At 54.3% G+C, this 12,877-nt stretch overlaps 1 protein-coding gene across 1 annotated transcript in view; it reads right to left on the reverse strand.

The window, feature by feature from the left end:
• SCN4A (sodium voltage-gated channel alpha subunit 4) overlaps positions 1-10,206 on the reverse strand; it is a 46,430-nt gene extending 36,224 nt beyond the window's left edge. Inside the window, exon 1 of the mRNA XM_028164905.2 lies at positions 9,976-10,206. The gene's annotated coding sequence lies outside the window, so the exon portion shown is untranslated. The remainder of the gene's footprint in view (positions 1-9,975) is intronic.
• Between the last annotated feature and the right edge of the window lie 2,671 nt (positions 10,207-12,877).

Below are 12,877 nucleotides of genomic sequence, written 5' to 3' on the forward strand. Positions count from 1 at the left end.
AGCCAGAGCAAAGGCAGATTCAGGACATAGGGAACTACACTGTGTCAGTCTTTGGGGGGCATGGAATCTGTTTAGGGTTTTGGGGGAGGTGGGTTGGGCAGCTAGGCCAGAGCCTTGAAGACCATGCCTGGGGGTCTGGATTTCATCCTGCATCTTTGGAGAGCCCCTCCCAGGGGTGGTGGGCCTGGGTGGGGCCACATGGGCCAGCATGTGTATGCCTCCTGTTCACCCTTACAATGTGTCTAGAATAGAGGGACACACTGTGTTGTTTGCAGTGGCACCAGTGGAAAATGAAAGGACATCTGGGGTGTATGCATGGTGACTTTCTGGCAGAGACAAGCACTGATAATGCCCCATGTCACTGGCTGGGTGTCTTGCTGGCAGATCTCCACATGGCCCCTTAAGTTACAACCCAGAGTAAAGAGAGCCACATGACAGCTTGACCCCTCCTTCCACCAGCCACAGATCAGTCTCTGGCCTCCACCCCAGCCTGTTCCTGAGATGTGGTGGCTGAGGGCCTGAGGGAACCTCTTCCCACTGAATTTGAGAATGTTAGATACAAATAACAAATGCTGGAGAGGGTGTGGAGAAAAGGGAACCCTCCTACACTGTTGGTGGGAATGTAAGTTGGTGTAGTCACTACGGAAGACAGTATGGAGGGTCCTCAGAAAACTAAAAATAGAACTACCATATGATCCAGCAATCCCACTCCTGGGCATATACCCAGACAAAACTATAATTCAAAAAGATATTGATACATGCACCCTTACGTTCACTGCAGCACTATTCACAATAGCCAAGACATGGAAACGTCCTAAATGTCCATCGACAGATGAATGGATAAAGAAGATGTGGTATATATATATACAATGGAATACTACTCAGCCATAAAAAAGAATGAAATGATGCCATTTGCAGCAACATGGATGCAACTAGAGATTATCACACTAATTGAAGTAAATCAGAAAGAGAAAGACAAATATGATATGATATCACCTATATGCGGACTCTAAAATATGGCACAAATGAACCTATCTACAAAATAAAAAAAGACTCACAGTCATAGAGAACAGACTTGCGGTTGCCAAGAGGGAGGGGAGGAGGGAGAGGGATGGACTGGGAGTCTGGGGTTAGTAGATGCAAACTATTACATTTATTTTTATTTTATTTTATTTATTTTTTTTTTTTTTAAACACTGGACTGAAATTTTTTTTTATAGTAATCTTTTTTTTTTAATTTATTTTTTTTATATTTAAAAAAATTTTTTTTTGGCTGTGTTGGGTCTTCGTTTCTGTGTGAGGGCTTCCTCTAGTTGCGGCAAGCGGGGGCCACTCTTCATCGCGGTGCGCGGGCCTCTTCACTATCGCGGCCTCTCTTGTTGAGGAGCACAGGCTCCAGACGCGCAGGCTCAGCAGTTGTGGCTCACGGGCCCAGCTGCTCCGCGGCATGTGGGATCTTCCCAGACCAGGGCTCGAACCCGTGTCCCCTGCATTAGCAGGCAGATTCTCAACCACTGCGCCACCAGGGAAGCCCTATTTTTATTTTATTTTACTTTATTTATTTAGGCTGCACCGGGTCTTCGTTGCTGCATGCGGGATCTTTAGTTGTGGCATGCAGTCTTCTTAGTTGCGGCATGTGGGCTTCTTAGTTGCAGCATGCTTGGGGGATCTAGTTCCCTGACCAGGGATCAAACCTGGGCCTCCTGCATTGGGAGCGTGGAGTCTTACCCACTGGACCACCAGGGAAGTCCCCAAACTATTACATTTAGAATGGATAAACAACAAGGTCCTACCGTATAGCACAGGGAACTATGTCCAATCTCCTGGGATAAACCATAATGGAAAAGAACATAAAAAAAGAATGTCTATATGTGTATAACTGAGTCACTTTGCTGTACAGCAGAGATTGCCACAACATTGTAAATCAACTACACTTCAATAAAAAAACAGAGAGTAAAAGAATGTTAGCGTTGCAAGGACCCGAGAGATCGAGTCCAACTGCCTCACTTTACAGATGGGGAAACTGAGGCCCAGAGAAGAGTAGTGACTCCCCCAGATCACACATTTATTCATTCAACAAACATCTCCTGAGCATCTGTTCTATGCCGGGCTCTGTTTTGGGAGCCAGGGATACAGGAGTGGCAGAGTCCCTGTCCTCACTGAGCTTGCATTCCCGAGAGAGGAGGCAGATAATAAATAGGGAAGCAAATAAGATAATTTTAGAGAATGATAAATGAAAGGTTGAGCCAGGACTAAAATCCTGCTCCCTGGGCGCCAGGGCCCATTTAGTAAGTGAGAAGCTCCATCGGAAACTGCGTCAAAAAGGAAGTTTGGGCGGAAGTGGTGGGTAAAGTCTTGGGGGCCTAGAGGCAAGGGCTGGGAAAGGAAGGGTCTGGAGTCAGGGAGCCAGGCTGGGGCCAGCTGTCCACAGGCAGGGAGCCGAGGGGGAGGACACTGGAGGGTGAGGCGGCTCTTCTCTGGAGCAGGTCCAGCCCTGCATTGTCTCCCTCTGTGAGGCTGCCAGATCGGAACACCCAATTCCAGATATAGTCTGACCACAGAGAGAGGCCTTTTTTCCTTGGCCTAGACACCCGTTGAATTCATTGATCCCAAGATGGCATTTACTTTTTCAGCAGCCCACTTACAGGGTGACTCTACAGTCACCCCTGGAGCTTTTCGTCATGAGCTATGGCCATATTAGATCTTCCCTGTCCTATAATTGTGCAATTGATTTTTCTCTTTTAAATCCAGGTGGACCTCAACAAAATATTAGCAAATCAAACCCAACAGTGTATAAAAAGAACTATACAACCAAATGGGATTTATCCCAGGTATGCAAGGCAGGTTCAAGATTAGAAATCAATTAATGTTAATCTGTCACATCAACAGGCTGAAGAAAAATCGTATGATCATACCAATGAATGCAGAAAAAGGATTTGACAAAATCCAACCCATTCATGATAAAAACTCTCAGCAAACTGGGAATAGAGGGGAACTTCCTCAACCTGATAGAGAACATTTAAAAAGATCCTATAGCTAACATAGTACTTGATGGTGAGAAACTAGAAGCTTTCCCACTAAGTTCAGAAAAAAGGCAAGGATGTCACCTCTCTCCACTCCTTTTCAATATCATACTGGAAGTCCTAGCTAATGCAATAAGACAAGAAAAGAAAAGAAAACATATACAGATCGGGAAGGAAAAAATAAAATTGTCTCCGTTCACAGATGACATGATTGTCTTTGTACAAAGTCCAAAAGAATCAACCAAAAAACCCCCTCCTGGAACTAATAATGATTATAGCTAGGATGCAAGGTTAATATAAATCCAGGTGTAGGATTTTCCATCTACTTCTACTTAAATTCCCCTCATTCATTGCACTTCTTCACCTGCAGTCTTTTGTGAAGGTTTGTTGAATCTTGATTCTGCCTCTCCGTTCAAGGCCAGTCCCTCACAGCTGAGTGTCTGTGATCCAGATTGTCCCAAATTATTGGCCAAACAAGGCTCAGGACAGACACCCCCCCCCCACCTCTTGCCACTCTATGCTTCTAGAACTTTCTCTTCCTGGGACACCAAGCTTTCAGGGAGGGTCCTTCAACCCACCTAGCTGCACTGCATTGGCTTGAAACCCTCCCCTGCCCTCCCCTCCCACTCGCCCCCACCCCCAGGAGCCTCAGCCATGCCCCGCCAGCCTGAGATGTAAAAGCTGCTGTGAGAAACTCCCAGAAGATTGAGAATGGATGTGACCTGCCCCTCACAGCCTTCCCGTTCACTCTAGGGCACATTCCCCAGGATGCAGAGATGGTGGATAGCTAGCTGGCCTTGCTCAGGCTCCAGTCACCATCCCTCTTGCCAACCAAGCATACCCTTCCTCTCCGGTAAAGCTGCAGTCCAGGCTCAGGCTGTTTTGTTTCTCTGTGGATTAGGAGCAAAATTACCCAGAGCTGCAGCCAGCCAGTGGAGGTCCCTCCTCAAGCTTCACCTGCAGTGAGGGCTCAGACTCAGAACTTTCTGAGAGACCGAAACAGATCAAACTTTTTCTGTCCTGGCCAAGGACAGCACCGTACATCCTGGTGGCGTACTTCCCAACTTCCTGCATTTCCACTGTGGCCCAGCTCCAAGAATGCAAAATGGAGCCCTATGTCTCCCTAGTTGTAAATCTCAAGTCACAGCTTTTTCTAAGCTGGGGCAGGCTGAAGGGTAGGCATGGGAAGGGGGTAGCTGTGTTGTTTCTCTGCCAGCACTTAGGACCCCAGCCTTGGCAGGCCAGAAGCCTGGAGGAAGTCACCCCAGGTGGCCCTCCCCTCCTGGTCTAACACTCTCTGCAGAGGAAATCTGCTCCAAGAGGTCTTGGAGGGCAGCCTGGAGCCCAGTGCAGAAACCTCCGGACACTCAGGAACTCTGAGAGTTCCGGAGACCATCAGGGTCACACGGCGGGGGAGGGGGTGGGGTACCCTGGGCAAGGGCTGGGCTGGTGCTGACTGCATTTTCCAGGTGGGGCTCATTGGGTCAAAACAAGCCTCCCTTTTTCAGGCACCTGATTCAACCAGCCTGATGATTTGTCCTCCCTATGGGGAAAGAATGATCGTAGAGGCCACATTTATTTTGCCCTTACTGTATGGCAAGGTTGGCTTCCTGTTCAGGGTATTTTGTCCGCCCCTCTCCCCTCAGTCATCTCTGGCTCTGCCAATCCCCAAAGGCTCTCGAAGAACATCCTCTAGTTTTTCCCCAGCCTGCCTCCTCCTCCCAAAGCTGACTCTTTTCCTCCACCCAGAGTGCTTCTGGTCAGCTAGGGGCCTGATGAAATAAAAACCCACAAATGGGCTGGGTTGGGTTTTGGGAACCGTGCCCCTTCCCGCTAAACCCTCCCAGCTCATCAGTCGGCCCTGGAAGCCTTTTCTCCCCAGAAGCAAAGGCCAGAGAATGGGTTTCCCCTCCCAAGACTGAGCCTTAAATCAAAGGAGTTTATCTCATCTCAAGATGTAGAATTCCAGGCCTCGGTCAGCGTCAGCTCAGGAAAGAGTCTATTTGGAGCGGGAGGGGGTTGACTCCTCTGGCCCCCAAACCTCAGTGCATTCACCTGTCATCCCGATGTGTGTGGGCCCGAGAAGTGGAGGCGTAAGAATTATTTCTTGATGCAGAGCAGTCATCTGTACGTTCATTTGGTGTTTACCGCGTGCCAGGCACCGTTCCAAGTGCTTCGCATTCATCATCCCAGCTAACAAGTGGCAGAGCCAGGATTCGAATGCAGCTCTCTGACGCCAAATCCACGTGCCTCTTACTACAAACACGGCCTCCCTCTCGCCCGCCCAGTGGGAAACTGGGCTGGGCATGGCTGCCCTCCCCCAGCATGGGGCACGCCCAGGTTGAGGTCCCATCCAGTTGCCCCCTGGGCTGGCCTGATCCTCACCTGTCTGTCCTCTTCAAAGGACAGACCAGAGTCCTTGGGCCAAGTCCCTGAAAGGCATGGGCTGGGGTGGGCGTCTGGCAGGCCTTGGCAGGCCCAGGGCTCAGGCTTCCTGGGGCCTCGTGTTGGGAGTTGTGAATGGTGGGGACTAGAGGTCCCCACCTGTAGTCTGGTAAAGAGCCTTTTTCGAGGTTTGGTTTTTCACTTGCACCGATCGACCCTCATATACCCCCCAACCCCTCTGCAGCCCACTCCTACACACACACACACACACACACACACACACTCTCACTCATTGCTTCTATGAGTCATTTCCCAGCTGCTCCAAGGGGTGGGGAGGCTGATTAGTTCCACCCAGGCCTGGGGCTTCCTGCCCTCCGCTGGCTCGGCTCTTTCGAAGGTACCTCAAACATGGTGACCAGGGCTCCATGGATGCCCGCCTCCAACTTGTGTATGCACCCCTCGTACACACACATTTCTAGGCCCACTTCACCCACCCTCAGGCAGACCCACCCCCTGCCCGCAGGGCTGCTTCCCCTCACCCTGCCCGCTTCCACGTGCGATCTCTCCCTGGAGCCGCCAGCCTCTGTTGGCTTCTCTCCACCACGCACCCTCTCCACTCCCAGACCATGGCTGACAGGCCTTTTTCCTGCCTGAGGTCCACCCAGAGGGCAAGAAGAGGACTGTTCAAAACTGATCCTGAGCCTGGAGAATTCCAAGGCCGACCTCGTTCCCCATTCCCTCCATCAATCCCTAACCATTTGGGTAGGGTGAGTTTTGAGCCCTTCCCACTCGGACCTCAGGCCCCTGTCGGGCCCTGGGAGGTGCACGAGGCAGTAGGATGAGTGGGCTGCAGGACCCAAGCCTATAACCTGAAACCCCCAAGAAAGACTGATGGACTCTCCCGACCCGCAGCCAGCTTGGCTTTGCCACTCACTCCGAGAACTTTGTTCAACCCCAGAAACTGCTCCAGGGATGTTTTCTCACCAACTACCCTGGTGGAAGATCCTTCTCCAAAATTAGGCCAATCAAGAACTTAAAAAGCCTCACAAAAGACGAGTCACCTGCAGCTCTTACTAAAATGTGAGCCCGGGGTGGGGGGCTCTGCTTAGCGCTTTCACAGCCCTTAAGGCAACATTTGCAAACCACAGACCCTCATAAAATGAGCTCTGCTGTCCATATGATGAAAGGATCTCCCCATAGGAAAAAACCCACCCCCTCCCAGCTATGCAGGGTACCCAGAGCTGCATAGGGTTGTCCTACCTTCGGTCCTGCTTCCCCACCTTATAGCTCCTTCTCCCCTTCTGTCACCACCCCCCCCACAAGGAGACATTTATTTCAGAGTCACAGCCTGCTAACAAGCTTATTAATGAATTACTAGTTAACACTTATGTACTTGCCAAGCACTGTCCTGGGCACCTCACATGTCAAGAGCTCATGTAATCCTGACCGTGACCCTATTGTTATCACTCCATTTGACAGATGAGGAAACGGAGGCACAGAGAAGGTAAGGAAGTTGCCAAGTGTTATTTATGTAGTAAACTGAGGCTGGAAGCCCTGCTCTCGAAAGAGACCTTGGCTCTTAACCACTAAGGTATATCATCACCCCAGTCTAAACTGGATGGTGACCGTCTAGCACCTGTGGGGCAGGGGAGGGATAGACAGGCACCTGGTTTCACAAACCAGTTCAAAAGCAGTGGGGTCTGGTGACTCTTGTGGTTTTGCACTGTCCATTTATGCTAGGGCTTCTGGCAGAGGACAGGGAGGCCCTGGGGGTGGGGGCAGCCCGCCCTTTGAGGGGCACAGCGGCTCCCCTGCCACCCCCGCTTCCTGTGGGTTCCTCAAGCCCCTCCCATTCCCCCTGCTGCCCCATTCCCCGCCCCCCCCCAACACACACACAAGGGCTGTTGACTGAAAACTGCCGGGAATAAAAATAGCTGTTGCTGATGAGGCAGAATGGGGGCCAGAGCACATGAAAGGCCTGGGCAGGGGTGGTGGAGGTGGAGGGACCCTGGGATTCCCCAGCCCCATGAGCACCTTCTGATGGAGCCCTGGGGAGCCCAGGCCTGTTCCTGCCACTGCAAGGCTGGAGACCCCTAGGGCTGCCCACAGGAACCCACTGCTCCCTGTGTCCCAGGGGCGAACTCTGCCCCATGGCCCAGCCCTGCACCAGCGTGAGTTCCTTCCCAGCGAGCGGGGGCCTTGGCCGCTGTGGACAGAGCCCTGGCCCCTCATCAGCCGTGTGCCCTGGGTGACAGGACCTGCTGAGTCTGAGCCTTCCCTGTAAAAGGAGTCGAGGGACAGAAGGTTTGTGTAACCTGGACTGGGGTTGTTGATGTCCTTCCCCTTCCTTCTCCCTACCTGCTCTCTGAGGCCCCTGGGCTCAGATATTTTATTTCTCTTCAATGCATCTCTCTCCTGTCACCTGGAGAGAGAGAGCCTTCCCACTCCTCTCTGTAAGGTCCAATCCCTTCTCTCTTCTCTGGCTCTGCCTCTCCCAGGAGCCTTCTCTAAACCCCACCCGTCCCTGCCATTACACTTTTCTCTGTTCTGGTGGCCAGAGTTGCCCTAAAGGCAGGGACTTTGTCAGGACTACCCCCAACATCTGGCCAGGAGTTCAATGCCTTTGGCATCAACCTCCGGGTTTCCCCTTGGTCTGGGCCTGGGGTCGGGGCAGGGAAGCCGGCTGGGCAGACCTTGACACTCAGGCCAGCTTAGAGCTGGAGGTGACCTTGAGTCCCAAGCTCCCACCCTGTGCAGGTGCCCAACCAGAAACATCAAGGAAGGCCAGGATGGGATGGGACCATCTAGGAAGGACCCCTAAGTACCTTTCCCAAACCCTGCTAAAATCCCAGCCAATCCCTTGAGAGACGCCTGGGATGGAGATGCGGGTGGACCCTTGGGTTATGTCTGGGCCCCTGCATCGTCCTGTACAGGTGACAAGCCTCCAAATACTAGTGCAATGGCCACAGCTGTCCACACCGCTGGCCACGGGCAGGGCACTGGGGATGACCCCAGAAGAATCTGGAGGGTCCTGAGAGAACCAGCCCTCTGTGCCCCGAACCCCAGCCCTGCACACCTGGCTTCAGTCAATGCCACCCGTGGGGTCACAGATGAGTGACAACAATGCTCGCCCGTGGCTCCGCCCCACCTCTCTGTCAGCCCCCTCCCCTCTCCAGACTAGCCAGATGCCCGAAACTTGTCTCTAGCTGCTCTCCCCCAGCTGGCTCATGCTTAGGGGCTGAATTAAATGGCCTTCCAGGATCCCTTGGGCTCTAACCTTCGGGGCTCTGGGGTGACTGATTTCTGGGCAGGCCCCCGCGGCAGGCGGTATGGATGGGAGGGGGACCTGTCTAGTCTCTACCTGGAGGGCTGCCTCCCCACAGTGGGGTGCCGCGAGCTCTCATCATGACCTGGCCCCCCGCCCTGACCCCGTGCACTGAGCAGGGCGAGGGGCAGCGGGACACAGTACTTAACTGGGTGGAGTGGGAAGGGGCTCAGGCCCTCCCTCCCCCATCAATGCATTCTTGGAAAGCCTCAAGCAGCACCCCCCGGCCCCCGTAGGAGCCTTCTAGATGGGGCATCCCAAATCTTTTGAACAAATTCCCCCAACACACACACACACACACACACACACACAGAGCAGCCCTGAAAGCACACCTCCCTCCAGCCCCACGCGCCTCCAAAATACCTTCTCCGTCTCTGCTCAGCCCATTTGGCCTTCTCCGCTAGCCACTGCCCGCCCTCCCTTCCAGTGTCCTGGGCACCCTACTCTGCCAGCAGGGAGCGGGCAGGGGGCTGCGCTCTGCCCTGGCACCGCACCCCTGCCCCCTCACCCCGGCCCTGAGGCTCCTTCTGAGCCCCCCAGAGCCCCCTTGGCACGGTGGCCCCCCTCACGCCGGACTTTCTGGCTCCCTGTGCCCACACCCCCTCCACCACACGGGGCTTCTCCAGGAAAGGAGCCCGAGGGCTCCCCGGGCGGGGAGAGGCCGGGGCGGAGGGCAGAGCCCGGCTGGCCTCGCAGCCTGAGATGTGTCCTCCGCTGGCATCTCGCAGATTCCTGTCTCAGCAGAGCAAAGGAGCCGCCCGCCCCCCCCCCGCCCCCCCCCGCCCCCCCCACCCCCACCTCCGCCCCGGCCTCCTGCTCCCCTCCCCCCACACCCCTGCCTTCTAGGCCACTGCACACAGGCCCAGGGAGTCGCTGTTTCGGCTCCTCCACCCACCCCTCCTGAAGACACCAGCCCAGTCTCTGCCCCTTGCGTCACTCCAAGGAGCCGAGCCTTAACCCCTGGGCCACTGGTGACCAGGGCGAGGACCCCTGCTGAGGGCAGGGAGCAGGTGACGGGGCAGAGAGAGGCAAGCGTGGGGACTGAGGGTCACGGCCCGAGGAGCTTGGGCAGGGACAGCCTCGGAGCAGGGCCCGGTGTGGGCAGGAGGACAGCGGTGCCCGGAGCAAAGTGGTGACTTCCTCGGAGCCAGGCCGGGCTGGGGGCCAGGGTGCCCGGCCCCTCCGGGTGGCCTGCCCTCGGGGCGCCCGGCCCGGGCGGGGCGCGGAGGGGCACGGTACTCACTGTTGGACGGGAGCGGCGAGCGCGGAGCGGCGTGCCCACCTCGGGCTGCGGCTGGGACTCTGGGGGACTTGGCCGGGGGGCCGGGCCGGCGGGGACAGCTGCTGCCGCTGATGTCACAGGGTCATGAGTGAAACCTGAGGACTGGGCCAATCTTCAGGTGGGAGCCTGGGCTGCGCTTCCCTCATGGGGGTGTGCTGGGCCCGGCCGGGACCGCCTGGGCCGGGGGCCCCGCTGGCCCAGAGTGGGCCACACGCGACACGCTCGCCCACCCACACGCACACGCACACGCACGCTCACTGGGGCACGCGTCTGAGCCCACACACGCGGTTCTCTCCCTCCCTTGACGAACTAACGCAGGCTCATTCTCACACGTGAATCTCCTTTCACTCTCGTTCCCAGAAGCACTCCCAGGGGACAGGCTGGCTAGCACACTCACACACTCTGTGCACACTCATGGCTGCGCTCCCCCGTCACACTCACACACGCTCAGCCACACATGGAAACCACTACCCTTCACACAGTCACAGAAACGCTTCCACTGCATGTCACCCCCATTCACACACAGGCCTGCGACTCACACTTACAGACTCGCTCCCACGCTCATGTCAGGCTCGTGCACATATGTGTATTATTACACGCATATAGCCATACGTGCTCTCCTGCCCAGATGAGCACAGATGCTGTGTATCACAGACATTATACTTGTATCAAGTGTGTACACACACCACAGTCACGCCCATGCGTTCTTGCATTTCATGCATGTTACTTACACCCATGCGGTTGTCTGTGCCCATGTAACATGCCCCCATTCACATGTACACGGGGGCCACCTATATGTACCTATGGTCACTAGATTTTTATCAAGTAGATGCCTACCTATATACCCACACCCACATCTCACACACACACACCCATCCCCCCCCCCACACAGCTGTTCAGCTGTACCACACAGCAGTCTTGAGGGTCATTTCTCCACCACCACTCCCCCACCCCTCTAGCTAGACATCTGTCCCTCAGAGGCTGGGGAAGGGGGTGTGGTAGGGGGAGGGATGAGGTTATTTAGCCCCCCTCCCCCACCTTCCACTCTGGGACTGGGGTGACCCCTAGTGGAGGTGTTGAGAAATGACCCATCTCCGCTCGCTCACCAGCGCCTGCCCCAACAGACGAGAGAATCCCTGGGTGAATCCAGAGTAGCTGTCCCCCAAAGATTCCCCCAGTCTCCCATACCCATCACTGCCACCGTCTTTTCTGGCAGCCAGAGCCCTGTCTGAGCCGAGCCCAGCCCGGAGTGACCTCTGAGAGGGGCACAGGGAAGCCCCGGGGAGCGGTCACCCTCCATCCTGGGAGCGGGCCCAGTGGCGCCTCTCCTCCCAGTAGCTCTCTGTGGATCCAACCTCAGCACTGTCGAGCCCCTCCTTGCGGGCCAGGCCTGGCTGTGGTCTGAGAAGTTCCTGCTGTGCCCGGACTTCACACATCTCCACCCAGTGAATCACTCACACCCTCAGAGGCATGTCTTCTAGACCAAAGTGGGAGCCTTGGTGTTTTCTCTGCAAGGTTCTTTATCCTGCTTTGCTCACTGACCTGACAGACATTTTCCACGTAGTTGTATTGCTAATGTAATCCAGTGTCTGCTGGCCCCTGCCTCTTCTTTGCTTCTTCTGGCATTCAGAGAAAAGCAAACCTTTTATCTCATATTCTTCCCAAGTTGTCTCCCTAAAGCTGCTCCCCAGGGTCCCTCTCATCACTCCCAGCCCTGCTGCAGCTCCAATTTGCTTTGCTGCTGGCCACTGTCTGGAATTCCTGGTCAGTGTTCCCTGGATAGCACACGGCTCCCTGTCTGTGGGCACTGGAGGGGAGACGGTGGGAAGCAGCTGTCATTCCCAATTATGGCTCTGCCCTTTCAGTCACTGCCTTGCCCCTGCCCAAAGCTCTATGGAGTAAGACTTTCTTTAATGAGGAATTGAAGTTATTGAAGGGAATTATAGTATACGAGGGGGCAGGGCTGCTGCATTTGGTTGTATGGGTTGTGCACTGCACAATTCTGGGCACCAATCCCATTTGTAGGCATTGCAGATTAGTATATTCAAGATGATAATTTTCTAGCAGATGGTAGCAAAATATCTAGAGGAAGGGGCTAATTTTTCTAATTTGCACAAGGTGCCATTTGGATTAAGGATGGGGATGATGGGAAAACAAAAGCTGTGTGTTAAATACGACTTTTATCCACAGCCCGAGTGGAATGAATACCTCTCTCTTGATAACAATATTCCTCCTTGCTTTGGGGAACTGCTTCCCTACCCCAAATATGTGATTCTCGTGGGGCTCCTGATTACAGGACAGCCACCTTGCCCCAGCCACGGAGATGGACATTGTCACCTAGGTCTGGCCAATCCTCTTGGCCACAGTGGTTGGTCCAAAAGCTGGATATGTGACTCAAGTGGGGCCAGTTATAGTCCTTCCTGGGGATTTGTATGTATTGATTCGAAAGAAAGATCATCTCTCTCTCTGTGGGATTCTCTAAGTTTGTCTAGAGTAACTGAAGTACATCTGAAGGTGCCTGCGGTGTGTCTCCCACGAGTGGAAAAGTCTGTCTGCAGGAAGAGGGAAAAACATGCAGAGAGGGGGAGATGAAGGAGAGGGAGAGAAGGATGGAGAGAGAGAGACCTGAAGACACCTGAATCAGTTAAACTAAAAACCAACTCCATCACTGTCCTTCCCTATCACATGAGCCCCCCAAATCCCTTTTCTTTAAGCTGGTTTAGGTTGAATTTCGGTCACCCACAAGCCAAAGAATCCTGCAAAACAGAATCACCTTTCAGAAAATATCTTGATCCACAGGAATTGGCTTCGTCACACCCTGTCCCAGCCCCACCCCCTGGCCTGAGCAAGTCAGTTTCTTCCC

Source organism: Balaenoptera acutorostrata, chromosome 20, assembly GCF_949987535.1.
Source record: "Balaenoptera acutorostrata chromosome 20, mBalAcu1.1, whole genome shotgun sequence".
Classification (NCBI taxonomy): domain Eukaryota; kingdom Metazoa; phylum Chordata; class Mammalia; order Artiodactyla; family Balaenopteridae; genus Balaenoptera; species Balaenoptera acutorostrata.